The sequence below is a fragment of the Lepisma saccharinum genome, chromosome 4 (assembly GCF_977018435.1).
Source record: "Lepisma saccharinum chromosome 4, izLepSacc3.1, whole genome shotgun sequence".
Lineage (NCBI taxonomy): Eukaryota > Metazoa > Arthropoda > Insecta > Zygentoma > Lepismatidae > Lepisma > Lepisma saccharinum.
Window position 1 is genome coordinate 37869082 of NC_139232.1, and position 17104 is coordinate 37886185.

At 37.3% G+C, this 17104-nt stretch overlaps 1 protein-coding gene across 12 annotated transcripts in view; it reads left to right on the plus strand.

The window, feature by feature from the left end:
• Camta (Calmodulin-binding transcription activator) overlaps positions 1 to 17104 on the plus strand; it is an 816835-nt gene that overhangs the window by 177181 nt on the left and 622550 nt on the right. The gene's annotated exons all lie outside the window — the stretch shown is intronic.

Consider the following 17104-nt stretch of genomic DNA (forward strand, 5'->3'; position numbering starts at 1 on the left):
ACATGATATGATTGTTCCAATATGTTCTTTAGTACTTTTTACACACGAAATGTTTCTGAATTTGAAATATATGTTTATTTTTTAACTTACGGCAAGCAAACTAACTACACTAACTGAGAGTTGCACGTGTTAAATAGGCTCCTCGGGAAAATCTTGAAACACTAAGGGCACTATGGGCGTTTTCGTGAAACGAAAACGTTTGGGATCCCCTGCTATATGCAGTTACTCACAATGTTGTTCGTACAGGGCAAACGTATCGACAGAGTCGGATTTGCTAAAAATCACTTACATAAGGATCTGGAGTTTTGGGACAACGTGATCTTGTCCGATTGAACCAAAATAAACCTGTACGGATCGGAGTGTGGAGGAAGGCAAATACGCCGGACGATGTTGCCAATACAACATTGGGAAAATGCAAGTCATTGGTGGAATCATGGAAAAATATGTATCCTGAAAAATAACGTGAGCAAAGGGGGTTGCCACGTGTGTTCACATTCTAGCAGGATAACGACAGCAAACATACTGCTCAACTCAACAGAGACTGATTGATTTTGAATGTACCAAAGCATTTGAAAACACTAGTTCAAAGTTCAGATCTGAATCCGATTAAGCATTTATGGACATTTTTGAAGAAAGTGTCCATAAACATGAATACAAGTCAAAAGAAGATCTGAAGAGGGCCATAGTTTTAGAGTGGGAGGGAATCAGACCAGACACCTGCAAGACCTTGGTCGCTTCTATGCACAGGAGATGCCAAACAGTTATTAAGGCCAAGGGTTATGCATCTACCTATTAAATTGTATCATTTTGTAACATTTTTTTTGTTTGTTTTTCTGTTTTCATTGCAACTGTACGAACAAAAATGTGACATTAAAATAGTATGTTCGTGCTAAAATGTAATGTTCTTTCGTTATTAATAAAGTTTGTGGGGGAGCAAACGGTTCTAAATAAATCACAATACGTGTTATAATTACATGTATGGAGAATACCTAATGTACTAAGGCTTATTGTAATTTTTGCTTTCGTTTACTTCTCACATTTAATCTTTAAAATTTACATGCAGCTAAAATGTTCTGACTGAATTACGCCCATGTGATCACTACGAAATTTGCAAGATGTAGAGTTCATCACATAGTCACAAGCTCTAGCGTGCAGAAGAAGCAATTTAGCACATGCTCGCTCATGAAGCCGGTAACATCACTGTAATTATCTGAAGTGGTATTATGGCTTTGATGATGTCGCATGCAATTAATTGTTTGGTTTATAATTGCACGTGGGTTCCAAACAACCGAACTGTCAGAATCAATGAGCTACCTAATTACGTGTCCCTTGCAGGCTGAAGAGTTATGCCACAACTTGCTTCCAGACATTACGAAAGGGAAAAAATGACGGGAATTTGTCATATACTTTTTTCAGGGTTACTAATGAACTCTCATGTGAATTCAATGTGTGTTGGGAACTAAGTGGACTCCAGGAAAGGGACATTTCCGTACTGCCCATGCATGAACTTTACTTCCGAGTAACAATATGTGTGCAAATTGTCGGAGTGGGATCTTCGCATCGTCCTACTTGATATAAATTCGTTGAAGCAGGTAGAATGTGTTATTTCTGTACCGTACGTTCATTTAGTTGTTCTTAGAATAGTGGTTAACCGTAAGTTTATTTATTGGTTCTAAGGTTAATGAAGCCTTTTGTAATCAAAATATTACCCGATTGCTGATAATGTTTTGTTAGTGAAAGAAAGAACATGTAGATGTTAGTTTTGAATACCCGAATTCAATTTTAATTGGTGTATGAGGGTCAGTCACCCATCTTTAACTTGTTGAAGTCCACTGTATTCTCATATAGGCTAATCGGGACTGGATCTACAGTTTAAAGTAGTATCCGAACCACTTTGTGGCTCCAGCGGGTGTCACACCTGCTCCACCTCATTACAAAACTACGACGTTACCACGACACCATCTCGGAGACAATTTCCCGTTCTCTTTTTGTTTTGCTAGTTCAACGGTGATGAACGTGATTAAGAGCATAACGTTCAACAATAATATATTTTAAGATTATCCGTAATTCTGGTTCAAATTCACGATTTTACTGTGTGTTTGCGTGCGTACATGCGTATCCTATAGCTAATTTCCTTTTTAAAACTCCTCTACATAAACTCCTTCGTTTGTTCAGAAACCACACCGGAATTTTTTAAAATTGAAACAGAAAAGTTGTACTAAACCTAAGAAGCCTAAAACCAGCCGTGTCCGTGCTTAACGTGTTATTCAGTCATGTTATAGGTTGGTGGTTACTTCAGGTTATTCATTTTTAAATTTATTTATTTAACAAAGGATTCCAAATACAGCATTACCCATTTTACATTGGAATATGCTAACAATTATTGCTAATATTAAGACAATAGCGAAAGCAAACCACACGAAGATTCACTTGAATGCTCTCGAAACAATTCTAGACAGAAATGTTCAGATTTTGGAACGTCATAGCGGTTTTTAGAAAGGAGAGGAAATTTGGAAAGCAGATTCACTGGCGGCTGCCAGAGGTCCAGGCGAGCCTTAAGCACAGATATGAGACCAGGGCACCCATTGACGATAGCATTGAGCAAGCCCGTGCTGTGATTCTGACAGATTGACAACTGAGTATCGATGAAGTGGCAAGTCATCTCCACATTATTGTGCCAAGTTTTCGGTGGATTTCGGTCCCTGGTACACCATCAGACCACCAAAAAGGATTACTGCTAGCTGTTGTTCTTTGGTGCAAACGGAGAGCCATGTTTACCTTGGAAGAAAAAAGAAAAAGAACGACGAAGGTCAATCTTGCGCAATGGCAACAACAAATTCACACTCTGACTCTGGTGACATGCATGCGCACATAAGCAGTATGGCGAATGTAAAGAAAATTTCTGCAAAAGTGCGGATAATTATTGACTGGTCCACGTATGTTACTAAATGACTCATAATGTTTACAACAGCGCAGCGATGAAACCGGTGACGCCACGACCCGTTCCGGTGAATCGTGTAGCTGCTCGCAATAGTGCCAATGAAAACATGGAAATAAATAGCGAAAATAATGAAGAAGTGGAAATACATAGTGATGATGATGATATTGATCAAGAGGACAAAAGCCAGGTAAGGTAAACTGCTTTAGTTGCTGCCATGTTAGGGGCATTATGTCAACATTGATCTCGACAGTGCAGAATTTAAGTGAACAGATTCAATCTCTTAAAACCGAAGCGATTGTATTGAAGGAACAGAATGAAGAACTAATGAAAACCTAAGAAAAATGGATTCTACAACTTATGCACCCGTAATTCAAACGAATCTTCCGAAAGAAAAACAAAACACAATCGGAATGCCCTGCAGTACTCCTTGTTTACCTTTATCTACAGTAGCTCACAAAACTCACACAGATAAGGGATCTGATATGTTTCTAGGTCAATCTGTGCAGTCGATAGAAAACAAGCAGGTTTTAAATACATCTGGTTCCAAAAACACTAGTCAAGCTTCGACCTTTCAAAATATAAACAAACAGGTGAACGTGAAAAAATCAGTGCAAGGTCAGAATCCATCTACTATGTTAGCAGCGCAACGCAATGCTTTTCCCCAGAGAGCTCTATTTGTGACTCGACTTCATCGTGAAGTTTCAAATACTGACCTTCAGAAATACATTGCTGAAACTTATTCAGTAAAGAAAATGGTATCTACAGTCAACGACAAAGATAAATTGTCCACTACTATTTTAATTACTTTGTATTCTACATCCTGTGTTGTTTTAAGGAATGGAACTATGTTGGTTCGAAGCAGGCATTGTTCTCTGCTAATTGACGTCATTGTTATCACAATGTGTAAAACAGACCGAATTAAAATGGTGGTGGACAATTCGCCTACTGTTTCTTTCGCCGTTGGGTGAACAAGGCTGAAAACTAAATACGACTCTTACTCTTCTTCTCATGTAGCTGTTTCCCAGGATGACTATGATGTACTATTCGATGAAAATATCTGGCCTAAATGGGTATTAATAACAATGTTTTATGGCGAATTGAAAAATGATAATATAGTTGCCAACAAAAACAAAAGTGTATCGGATACAAATAATAACATTAAGTCTTGAGTAAAAATAACTCCAAAAAACTAAGTGGCTCTTCCGTTAGTATTACAGTGGTCCTTCTATAATCCGGCCAGTCCAGTAGTCCGGCGTTGAGCGAGTGGGGAGCGTGAAAGGGAAAACAAGTTATTGCATGTCGGTGTCAAAGACCTTGAAACGAGGTAAACTCTAGGCTCATTTAAGGTTATGTAACCTACAGGAAAGTGCAATATGTATCTTGTTTCGTAGTTTTTTTACAACACTAATTTCCATTTTAATATATGTACATACGTACATATTTTGTGTAATAAACATATTTGTTGCTATTAAAATGCGTTTTTTTAATGAACCTCCACTAATCCGGCGTTTTTGTTAATCCGACAGTCCTCTGGTCTGATATCTGCCGGATTACCGAGGGATTACTGTAATATGTTTAAGCGTTTTTATCATAATGTTAGAGGAATTAACACCAAATTTAAAACATTAGTAAACAATATGAATATTGAAAATTATGACATAATGTTTCTTACAGAAAGTTGGTGTAAACAAGATAGAGATTATTTTATAGATTTAGATCCAATGTACAGGGTGCTAAAAAAAGATAGAAATCTGGATTTAAACAAACAGAAATGTGGTGATGGTGGTTGTCTTTCATTTATTAAAAACAAGGTTCAGTTTATGATTTTCAAATCACCTTTTACAGAATTAGATGTAATCAGTATAAAATTACTGTCTAATAATTCTGACCCAACCATAATAGGATTGCATTATTGCACCTGATTTAAACTGTGACTTGTTTGCAAACTACTTTGATTGGGTAGTTCAAGAGATATTAATGAAAAACAATAAAATAATTTTAGTTGGAGATGTTAATGCTGGTGGAATTTACTGGCCTACTGGAAATTTGTATTGCTCTAATTATTATGTTAAAAGGAAGACTGAAAAAAATGTTGAAATCGCAACACTTTCAAATCTAGTTCAGCACAATGTATCGTATGACCCTTCACTGCCTTTTAATGTTTTAGACCTTCTACTCACTAACATTTCCACTTGTAACATTAGTTTTAATGAACATCCTTTATCTAAAAAATGACGAGTTTCATCCACCGTTCTCATTTTATTTTGAATTAGATAGGTCTAAAAAAGACAATACAGATACACGGGAAAATAATATTTTTAGATGTCTTAATTTCGCTAGAGGTGATTATGTGAATGTTTACAATGATTGTTACATTTACCATATATGGTTGAAATATCTAATGATGTACAGCGATCTGTTATGGAACTGACTAGAACTGTGTATATAATATTAAAGAACAATATTCCTTCAAAAGTTAAAAGAACAAACAATCAACTTCCTTGGATGACAAGGAAACTAAAGGGAATGAAAAGAGAAGGTATCACGATAAATTTAAACTTACAAATAATTGTGACTATTACAGTACTTATTCGCAATTAAGGAAAGATGTTAAAAAGGAATAATTATTCTAATGTAATGGAGCAATACTATTCCTCTTTAGAAGACAATGTTAATGGTGATAAGAATTCTTTTTGGTTTTACTTTAATAAAAAGAGGAGAGATAATATTATCACTGAAATTATTTATGATAATGATGTACTGTTCAATGAATATGATATTGCTAATGCTTTTAGTGAGCTTTTCCACAAATCTTTTTAAAAAATAAGTCAAGTAAATTTTGAAAGTATTAATCTTCATTCATACGCCAACTCAATTGATGTACCTGTTATCTTGGAAAACGAAGTAAGTGATACAAATTAACAAACTAAAAGACAGGTCTTCAATAGGTCCTGATAGCATACCTAGTTTTATTTTTGAAAGCAAAGATGTTTTTGTACCATTGTTAACTAAAATTTACAACGTGTCACTTACTTCTGGAATATTTCCAGATATCTGGAAAAATGTGTTTATTGTACCTGTAACTAAAAACAAAGATGGAAAAGTCAATGATGTTAATAATTATAGACCAATTACTTACTATACGGTATTTAATGCCATGGCAAAAGTTTTTGAACACATAATTGCTGACTATTTGTCATTCTCTTTTAAACAATGTATTGATGGAAATCAGCATGTTTTTTTTATAGAAAGAAGTCTACTATTACAAATTTATTTGTTTTAATAGACTCTCTTAAATCTAACCTTAGGAAGCAATCCAAGACTGATATTTTATTTATTGACTTGGCTAAAGCCTTTGATAGTGTCAGTCATGATGTATTAATTTATAAAGTCAACCAAATGGGATTATCACCACGATTTCTGAAATGCTTTTCCAACTTTCTAGTAAATAGAACTTTCTCTGTTAAGATTGGTGAAACAATTTCCTCTAAAAAATAAATATTTTGTGGAGTACCTCAAGTGTCGCCACTTCGCCCAATTCTGTTTGCTGCTTTTATCAATGATGTTACATTGTGTTTTAAATCTATCACATGTTTACTATATGCAGATGATATAAAAAATTATAAGAGTATTTTAACAAATAATGATGTCGCTCAATTTCAGGCTGATCTCGATAGAATGACATATTGGTGCAAGATTAATGAAATGGAAATTAACTTGAAAAAGTGTAATGTTTTAAGTTGTATTAAGAAGGTTCATTATATAGTCTCCAACTATTATATCATAAAGACTTAGGAATATTAATAGACTCCTCTCTCATATTTGCTGAGCACATTTCAGAAATTTGCAAAGGAGCAAAGAAGATGCTTGGTTATATATTTTTTTCATGGAAAGTTTTTCAAAAAGAAGATACCTGTATATCTGTATAAAACGATAGTTCGTCCTATTCTTAAATATTCTAATGAATTATGGTTCCTGACAGCCACCAGTCATCTTCAAAAAGTTGAACCAGTTCAAAATCTTTTTATCAGGTTATTATGCACAAAGTTTTAAAAAAAATACTATGACTAACATTACTCTGAATGGTTAACACAGTTAAATATGTTTACCTTAGAAGAAAGAAGAAAAACGAAAAGGATAAATTTTGTAGAGAAGATCTTAACTTTCCAAGTTGACAGTGAATATTTTTTGAATAATGTAGCTTATAAAATTCCCAGATATTCCCATAGGTACATCTCAATTCTTACATGTCTAAATAGGCCAGAGGTTTAGTAGCCGATTTTGTTGAAACCTACAATTTGAATTTATGATGATGTATAAGATTTTAGGATCCGCTTTATTATTTTATAATTATGTATTCAATTCTATAATTTCGTATAACCAATTTTGGCATAGTAATGTACCTGGTTGTTTAATCATTCTCATCACTTAAATAAATATTATTATAATAATAAATACGGCGGTGTAATACGATGTTGGTGATAATCAGAAAAGTAACTTCTGGTTTTAATTATGTTTGTTATTTATGAACTACTGAAGTGACGAAGTTGTCATTACTCCTTTGTTTTTGCACCAGACAGTAAAACAAATGCTATAATTGTTGTGACTACATGCTTGCAATTTTACGATCGTTATTTTATTTTGGGGGTGGGGCGGGGTACTAATGACGGTCGTGTCCGTGTGTCTGTCCGTCTATGCTAACTATCGGTATCTCAGATACCTTTGGCTGATAGACTTACCAAATGATAGCACAGCAAGAAGATCCAACTCGATCAGAAGCAACAATTGATCAAATGTGACCATTCGATATCTAGCAAATGTGAAGATCTAAACTTTTCTACAAATGAAGTCCGAATACATGGTACTTAACACGATATAAATTATTTTGTTTGTCCTGTCCGACTTGTCTATGGGTTGTCAAGTAGCTGAAAGTCATCAATCGACGCATTTGTAATGCTGCAACATCTCCCTGAACATTCGTGCTACAAATACGAAATTTGGAAAGTTGAAAGAACAGTGAAATTTCTACTTTATGCGATTCCTCATCTCGATCGGGCTGTCTATGGTCTGTTCTAATACACAAAGGAAAGCAATCGATACATATCGATTTCTATTGGGTTGATGAATAAGTTCGTAGCGTTTTTTTTCACCCTGGAGAAAGTATTTTTATTTGATACATATGTGAGATGAACAAAATACATAAATTAATCAATAATATTTTTTCCTTCATGGCCTATGACTACCAACGCTGGGGTAGTTTTTCAATTCAACGCGTGAAGAAATCGGCTAATTCTGGGTTAAAAGCGTCGCCAAGGCAAGTTGGATTTGTATAAAATAAAAATACTTTCCAACCAAGTTCCTGGATAGCAGCTTTTGTCATGTTAGCGGAGTGTGGGTGTTCATTATCGTGTCGCAGCACTTGATGCTGTCTTCCTGGCCTACTCGCTGGTTTGGTTGTTTTCCTTTAAAGCGTGCGGTATCCCGAACCTTACTTATGGAATGCAATGTCGCACGATAGTTGAATAGTCACAGTTCATCACATTTGCTAATTCTCGAATCGACTGACGTGGATCATCGTGGATTAAAGCTTTTAAACTGTTTGCATTAAAGCCCGATGGTCTTCCTGAACGCGGAGAAACGCTTAAGTCAAAATGCCCTCTTTGTAATGACAAAACCATTATCTTGCCCTGCTTTCCCCGTTGGCATTCTCCCCGAACGAGGGACAAATGTTTCGAGCCGTCTCCGCTGCCTTTGCCCCTATGTTAATCTCAGACAGAAGAATATGTCGGAAATGTTTTCTATTCCCCACTGGACTCATATTGTTCTTTAGTCCATAAGTAACATCGGCTTTTTTCAAATCTGTAAAATTCAATGCGTGTTCACAAGCACAGCAATGTCACTCCAATTGATGGACATTAAACGATAAAAAAAACAACTCCTAACACCGCAGTGTTGCCATAACAAACAGAGACGTTACGAACTTATGCATCAACCCAATACTAAATATGGAAACATAATATGCTGTGGACTTCTTACATTTCTTACTCTGTCTCATCTTGTTTTCCCAACTATCTTTCAATAGCACTTTATCTCTACTGGAAATATAGCCTATGGTCTTTCCTTTCGTTGGCCAGTTCTGATTTCCATACAATAATATTGGTTCTGTCGCTGGTTTATACACCTTATTTCTTCGAATCTAAGACGCCATGAATCCAAGGCACACCTAAATTTTCAGCACAAAAAAAGCACCTTAGATTCGAAGAAATACAGAGTTTGAAGTTTGGCTTTAGTTCTTATTTCTCGTCTCCCTAATATTGTCTAATTCAATTGACAGTATGCAGTAATTGCTTTTCAGACACGATTTAAAACTTCTGACTCTATTTTTACATTTTGAAGAAGCTTTATTCCTAGGTATTCATAGCTTCGGATGTGCTCGAGTTGCTTTCCATTACAGATTATGTTTCAATATCCTACTTGATCTGTTCTGCTTATTTTCCATTACTTTCATTTCGTTCTGGCTTAATAATAATAATAATAATAATAATAATAATAATAATAATAATAATAATAATAATAATGCTTTCCTCAAGTTCTATGAACAGTATATTTCCAGATACAACATCTTGTTTGTATGTAGTATATAATGACACGATGTACGTACACATGTATACATATGTATATAACGGGTGTCCCACTAGCTTTCGAAATCGAAAAAAAAGTTATAATTTCCGAACAAAAATACATAGGTAAATGAAATTCACAATAGACGTACCTTGTTTCATGCTGAATACGAGGCAGGGTTGAAATAAACGCACGCGTCAAAACAAAGACGGTAGGTAGCGCCAGGGGAATTGATGCGTGTGGGTTAGTGTGATGCGCGAGTCCCTGCATAGCGAGGATGGATCGGTACACCTTACCAGAACGCGTGTTCATTGTAAAGAAATATTGGATATCGGGATCGTATCAGACCGTTCAACGTGAATTTGGACGCCGTAAAGGACTATTGAAGGTGGGAGTTTGGTGTTGGTATGCAATTTCCCGACAGCGTATCATTGGACCCATTTTCTTTGAAGATACAGTAAACACACAAGTTTACTTACACATCTTCAGTGCATTTGTGAATCAGCTGGATGATGAATAACTGCGTCGCGGTTATTTCCAACAAGACTAAGCGACATGCCATACTTCCAACGTGTCCATGGCAGAAATTGAGTCCTTTTTTGGTGACAGAATCATCTCCAAAGGATTGTGGCCGCCAAGATCCCCAGATTTGACACCTTCGGATTTCTTTTTATGGGGTTTCCTTAAAGGTTGTGTCTACAGAAACAAACCACGATCACTGCAAGAGTTGCGAAACAACATCGAGAATGCGATTCACGAGATCACACCGGAGACTCTACATCGGACTTTTCCCAATATGGAACGCCTTGTATAAACATGTCTGGACGTCCAGGGAAGACACTTGCAGCACCTGCTGTGACGATCATGTATTCAGCATGAAACAAGGTATAAGTCTTGTGAATTTCATTTTCCTATGTATGTTCGTTCGGAAATTACGTTTTTTTCGGGTTCGAAAGCTTGTGGGACACCCTGTACACTGCATAGGGAAAGTGTTTTAGTTGTTTACATTTGAGCATGAAACATTTGATTGCTTGAACAGTTCAGATTTTTTGGTACACGATAAAGTCATGATTTTGAATATGTGAGCATTTTTAAAAAATATATGTTTAACTGAAAATACATTTCGTGTTCCAAGCCCTGGATGTATTATAAGTATGTGTCATGTGCTATTGTGATATATTGATCCTATCTAATTGTATAAATATTAACTTGCAAAGAGTGAGTATTGTTGTTTGGCTTTGATGGCCCAAAACTTGGGTTTAAAACATACCAGTAACGTCAAACTTGAAAGATACATCACATTTATGACCTAATTTTGCTTTGTGGGGCGACCGTCAGAGATCCTGTTGTAAAAACAGCCATAAATTGGAAGAGCCGTCGGAAAGTTGGAAGAGAGATGGAGATGAAGAAAGGAAAGACCCGCGTCTGTGCGTGGCTTAAAAATGGGGGAAGGAAGGAGATCAATATTAATATACAAGTTGAAGTTTTATTCACGCTCAAAGTTTATTAGATTCGCGCCGTGATGTAAATTAGTAACGAAATAAAATAGTGACACTATGTTATTGCTTTATTTTTTAAGTGGCTAAATGTACAGTATGTCCGAGAAGTCCCCGTACCCCTACTTGCATGTATCCTGTTGTCATCGTGTTGAAAATTGGTCGGTATGCGTTTGATTGGGAATGATTTCGTTTCCGTGGATGGCATCCCTGGTCTGATGGTTACATAAAACACTCGCTCGAATTCGTATGCGAGTTGATGATCCCAGGCTTGTTAATGGTCCAGGAATTTTAAATAAATTCAATTTCGGTCCCAGAACAGAAAACCAGCAAGCGTAAATGGGTTCTGGACCGTACAGAAGCTTTTTATCTGTAAAGTACGTATTTCAATTCGGTCCAGGAATCTTTTTTTGCGGATCAATTTAAATACGTCCCAGGGACATTTTTTCAATGAAACAATACACAACTTTGACCGACTTTAAATTGTGCGAGAAAAAAGGTTCCGGTCCTGTTGCGGAACCCAATAGAAACCTTTAGAATTTATGGGTTCCTGGACTTTTAACAACCCTGGTTGGCCCATGGCTGATGTGAGCGGGTATAGTTACAGTGCTGAGGAACGGCTAGTGACGTGTGTTGGGGTGCACGAATGACAACGTAAAAGGGAAATGATGTACTGTAAAGTAATGTAAAGTTCTTAAGTCCGTTATAATGTAAATAATGAGATATATATGTTATAATGAATAATTATGTTATACACATATATTTAGGAATGAAATGTATTATATAAAATAATCTAGGGGTACGGGACCTTCTCGGACACGGTGCAGTCACTAGCAGATTTTAAACTTTGTGAAAGATAAATTTGCCCATTGTTCATATGTCATGTATGTTTGGTTGCTCTTTTTCGTTACCTGTTTCATCCCAAGTTATGATTGGATATTTCGAGTTTTTCGTTCACGCGACGGTTTAACGTATTTTTTTGCGAAAGGTAACGTCGTAAAATTGCCTTAACCGGAGGCGACAACTCTGACAAACACTCTTCCGAAGACGGGCAATAAAAGTTTAGTGAGCCACAGGCGCTAATGCTCGATTCGTTTACACTTTCATTTATTGACAGATTCCTCTTCCCCCCTCAATCTCCCCATTCCCTTTCCCCCTGCGGTGATCCCAAAGAGACCACGAGGACGATCGCCTTAGCTCTCAGCACCTTCTTTGCTTGCCTCGGCAGCGCGCCAAGCAGCAGGACCAAAGTAAACCCTATTCATAAAATCACCCTCGTCTGCTATCACCCTTGGATCGAGGCTGGAGTGATGGGCATATCTTCTTTTTAAGTATGTGCAATCGATGGGTCACTTTGTAGCTCTCTATTATCTTTAATTCCCTTCCAGTAATATGCTTTCGGTATCGAGTTACGATATTGTTGCTAAGGAGGGTTTACACCCCTCTGAAATATTGTGTGATTTCCGACCTCACAAACATTCTGATCGTCTTAAGTATAGAATTATTGATGCTTGAACATAAATTCTATTTCTCGACATGTGGTTCACACGTTTTCTATTTCCATAAAACATCTAAGAATCGAATACGAAAATGTATTTATGATGCATGATAAGAACCTCGATTCACGTGATTGTTGTGGCCGTACAAGCTAGCTCTTTCCCCCCTGGGCCGCTTGGTTGAAGCCGAACAATAGGCGGTTGGGGGACCAAGCCGTCCATGGTTCGATGCCCGGCTGTACCTGCACGGTGCACATAAACAAATATAAAATACTATTGAGATGGGGGAAAAGGATGGGTTGCATATGAAATTATAGCGATTTGATTGATGGACTGTGATATGTGAATATGTATTATGTTGAGAATCTCTACATGATATGAGAATTGCACGTCCACACCTTAATTTCAATTCCGGTCACACTTACTCCGATGTCCTGGCGCTGTGTATTGATGTCTCCATTGTCTGCCGTTAGGGCCCCTGGTTGTCCCAACTGTCCGTGGTGCCACTCGCACTGCCCTCCTGTGACGATTCCTACATATAATTATATCAGGCCGCGGAAGCACACGTCACAGTTCACATCCGTCTTCTGTACATTGACCTGTTAGTACATATATACTTTTATATGTAAAAAGATATAGTTTATCTTGTGAAGAAAACTATCCCTTTCATCGTACAAATGTGTTAAATGCTATGCTCTCAGCATTGACAGACACTGACTTCTAGACTCAGGATGTTCAGTATAACCATTTTTACACGAACTCTCAGCGCAACCTATCGACAAAGACTTGTCAAGGCAAATCCTCAACACTTCTATCGCAACTTCTCGACAACAGACTCTCCGGTACAAGTTCTAGACACACACTTATCACTTGAATTCTCAACACCGATGTCCTCTGTTTAGCGTATAGACGCACACTGAACCGCCAAAATTCACCGTTGGGTTAGGTTTTTTTGTCCATGTCCACTTTCTATTGGCTGACGTGGAGGAGGGGGTTGGTTGCAGGAAAGAATGGAAATATTTCACGTTGGGGAGACAAAGAGGCTTCTGGGAGAGAAAGCGTAAATATAGCCGTCGCCTTCTGTGGGCAAGGCAAATGACCTTTGCTTGGCTTCTCTGAAACTGACGGGGATTTGGAGACGTGCTGAATGTTCGATAATAATAATAAATGTAGAAGAAAAATGACATATGTATATATTGATAATAGTGTGCACGTATGGAAATACGGGTACATTGTTATTATTTACTTTTCGGCGTTATATTCGCCAAAATTCGCGTTTTAATTTTGGTGCACTTTTCTGCAAAATATACCTAAATTGAGCTTTCAAACTAGTATTTTAATTTGTAAGTCACATGGTCTACGTCTGTTCGTGACAATTTCACACATTGGAAACGATTTTTGATTAAGCTATTTTCCATTACTTATCGAGGCACATACCGATGTTACGGCTTACGTGTGACGTTATGTGCGCACTTTATCTCCGACAAAACCACGTCGCTTCGCTCGGTAACGCAAAAGGTTTCCCGAGCCAGAAATACTGATGCTACGGCTTCCGTGTGATGGTAGTGCTCACTCGATCTCGCACCGGAACATCGCCACTTTGCTCATGCAAGACGCTCGGATAAACGGTGAAAAATCGTCGAAACATCTACACGTGGTTTCATGTAGTTGTAGGACGTATATGTTTAATACGACGCATCATAGATTTTTTCGATACAATTTTGGAGAACGTGCACGTTGTACACGCATAAATATGGTACATTTTAAATTTATGCCTAAAACACCAGAAATGTTAAATTTTCGCGGTAATTTTTACATTTTAAGCACGAAGTTGAAATTCGCATCTTATGCCAAATTCGCGTTATCTCGCAATTTCGAATGCATGAAAAATGTGTGGGGAACACGTCACTACACATATGTAAAGCTTTCTTTGTTTGCAGCAATTAACTTTTTTTTGTTGTTATCGCGTTTGCGAAAAATCAAAATCCCTATGCATAAGATAATTATTTTTCTTGTTTCGTGTTGTCCTTTCCCTCTTTACGTTCATCCAGGCGAGAAGGATGAATGATGAATCGATGAAATTGTTAAATGGGCTCTCAGCCCAGAATTCGAACCTGGAACCTTCGACGGAGGGATCGTTAATTCGATTGATCACTCATTTAGCACTGCCACCGAGTCGTCGCATAAGGGACAGAGCTCCTCTGAGCATGCAGAATTTGGATTTTTCTTGCCAGAATTATTAACTGGGTTTTAAACACATTTAGTATCCTTTGCTCCAAGATATTCTAATCCTGTGATTGTCTTCTTGTTAATTATCATCTTGTCACGTATTACTGTGATTAATTGGTTCTAGACCTACTCGAAATGAAATTGATTGTAATGTCGATACTGTTCACAATATCTAACCTTAACATTTTAACAAGAACCATTGAAAAAGCTAGTATTTTGTAAGATTTTCAATATCCCTCGTGGCTTCAGGCAACATAAATCAAATTAAATATTGTTTTGAGCGTGTAATTCCATATATATTTTGATCGCGTCATTGGGTAGTCTTGTAGTCTTTTAGTTTAATAGTTTTTTTTTCGTGCAAGGTTCAGCTATTTCTGGTTTGTAACGACACATAAGTTATACTTGCTATCGGATAGTGTTGTACCATATTTGCAATTTGCAAGCTTGATGACTGAAGACCTCTGCAGTGAAGACATCAAAGTAAGAAAACATGTATTTACGGAGGTACACATAAGTCGTTACGTTTCACGCACTACAGTACGTTAAATTTCAATTGTTCATGAATTATTATTTTTGCTTTATTCGTCTTGGTGTTGCTATTAAATCACTCGCACGCCACCGTAAAGACGGGATCATTGGGAAAATAATGATTAGTGCTATTACGTCTAGAGAGAGCATCCAACCTAACTCCCTAATTTACCATTAATTTACCACCGAATGTTTTTTGGAGAGAGAAACTCAACTTTACTGCCTGACATGCTTAACGCAGTTAGTAATTTCCCATCTAATTATTTAAATTTTCATGAAACGGCTGTTCAGTAATTCAGTTTTCCGAATTAGAATTATTTTGAGCAAGTTACTGCATGTAAGTGGGGCATTAACTGCCCGAGAGTGATATATGCACTATTCTTCAGAGAATCAAGAAACTTCAAGTGAATGAAAAGTAAAAGATAACGCAAGGATGATTAATCATCATTGAGATACTGTAAGGATTGTTGCACAACAATCTGTTACTCACGTCAGAAGCCTGCAAGCGAAGTAAACGTGAAGACTCAGTCATTTGGCAACAAGACTTGAGTATAAAAGGTTTGTTTTAAATTCACTTTTATCATAGCAAGGCTAATCGCTACTGGATCTGATGTTTAAAATGGTATCTAAATCACAGTGAGTTACCACTGTGAATCGAACCCGAGACTTATTGATAACAAAGCAAGACGAGATCGAAGAAATGACCAATATAAGGGATCAGAAATTGTGATATTGGGCGGGAGAATTGGAATAAGTTTTGCTACAATTAAATGTGGAACCAAAAAATTGGTGAACTATTAATTTTCGGAACTTGATATTCTTTGGTTCCCATCTACTTGCGATAGTCCGTTTTCTCTTATAGGGAGGACCAAGTCTTGCGAATCTATGGACATGTTCACTGCAGTTGAGAGACAATACAAAGCTTCCTGCCATTATGACGGCGACAGTCATTGGAATAACATAATGTACATCCGCCTCATTAATATTCATGCAAAATGTATAAAAAATGGGACGATCGTCGATATGAATGCTGATATGAAAGACTTATCCCTGAGAATGGAGAGATTTGATCTTGAATGTAGACACAGTATAGCAAACTAAGTAAAAAAGAAATGGATAATGCACTGTAGGGAAACGCGTAGAGAATTCAGAGTGATGTAGGATCTGCCGTTCTCTGATATATAAGCAAGCCTTTTACGCGATGGAGCTTTCCTTTGAGGCGTGTTGTGCCGCAAGAAAATGGAGTGCTCGTACGCGTGGGAGGATGTGTTTGTCTGGAAGCTCGTAATGCATTCTTTAGTCCATTGAGCACAGACGGCTGTTCGTGCGCAAGAGGCCTGTTTGTGTGCCTGCCACGTCCCTCCGTACTCCATCCATTTAAGTCGCTTCAATCGCTCTTTGCTACTCTCTAGAGTTATACCCGGTGAAGCCACTGTCCATTCCAACGTCTCAACCGAGAATGAAATGGAGAGCAAGCGATGTGTTTGTGCCCGCAAAACGGAGGAAAAGACCCGGATGGATTTTCGTATGTGATGAGTTTTGTTCTTTCGGTTTGGTGCTTTCCGCTGAAGCTCTCCTTTAATTTGGAATGTGCTGAAAAGGGAGCCTGAAGTTGTAAGTCATAAAGTAATTATTTCAGTGATTTTTATCGGAAGAAATTGACACCCCGAAGAGACAAGCGAACGCGGCACATGTCGCTTGAAAACGGACCAATCAACTAACACCCTTCCGCACCGAAGCGGCATTATACGCTGCTTATGCCTGGCATCGCTTGTTTTTTGGGTGTGAAAACG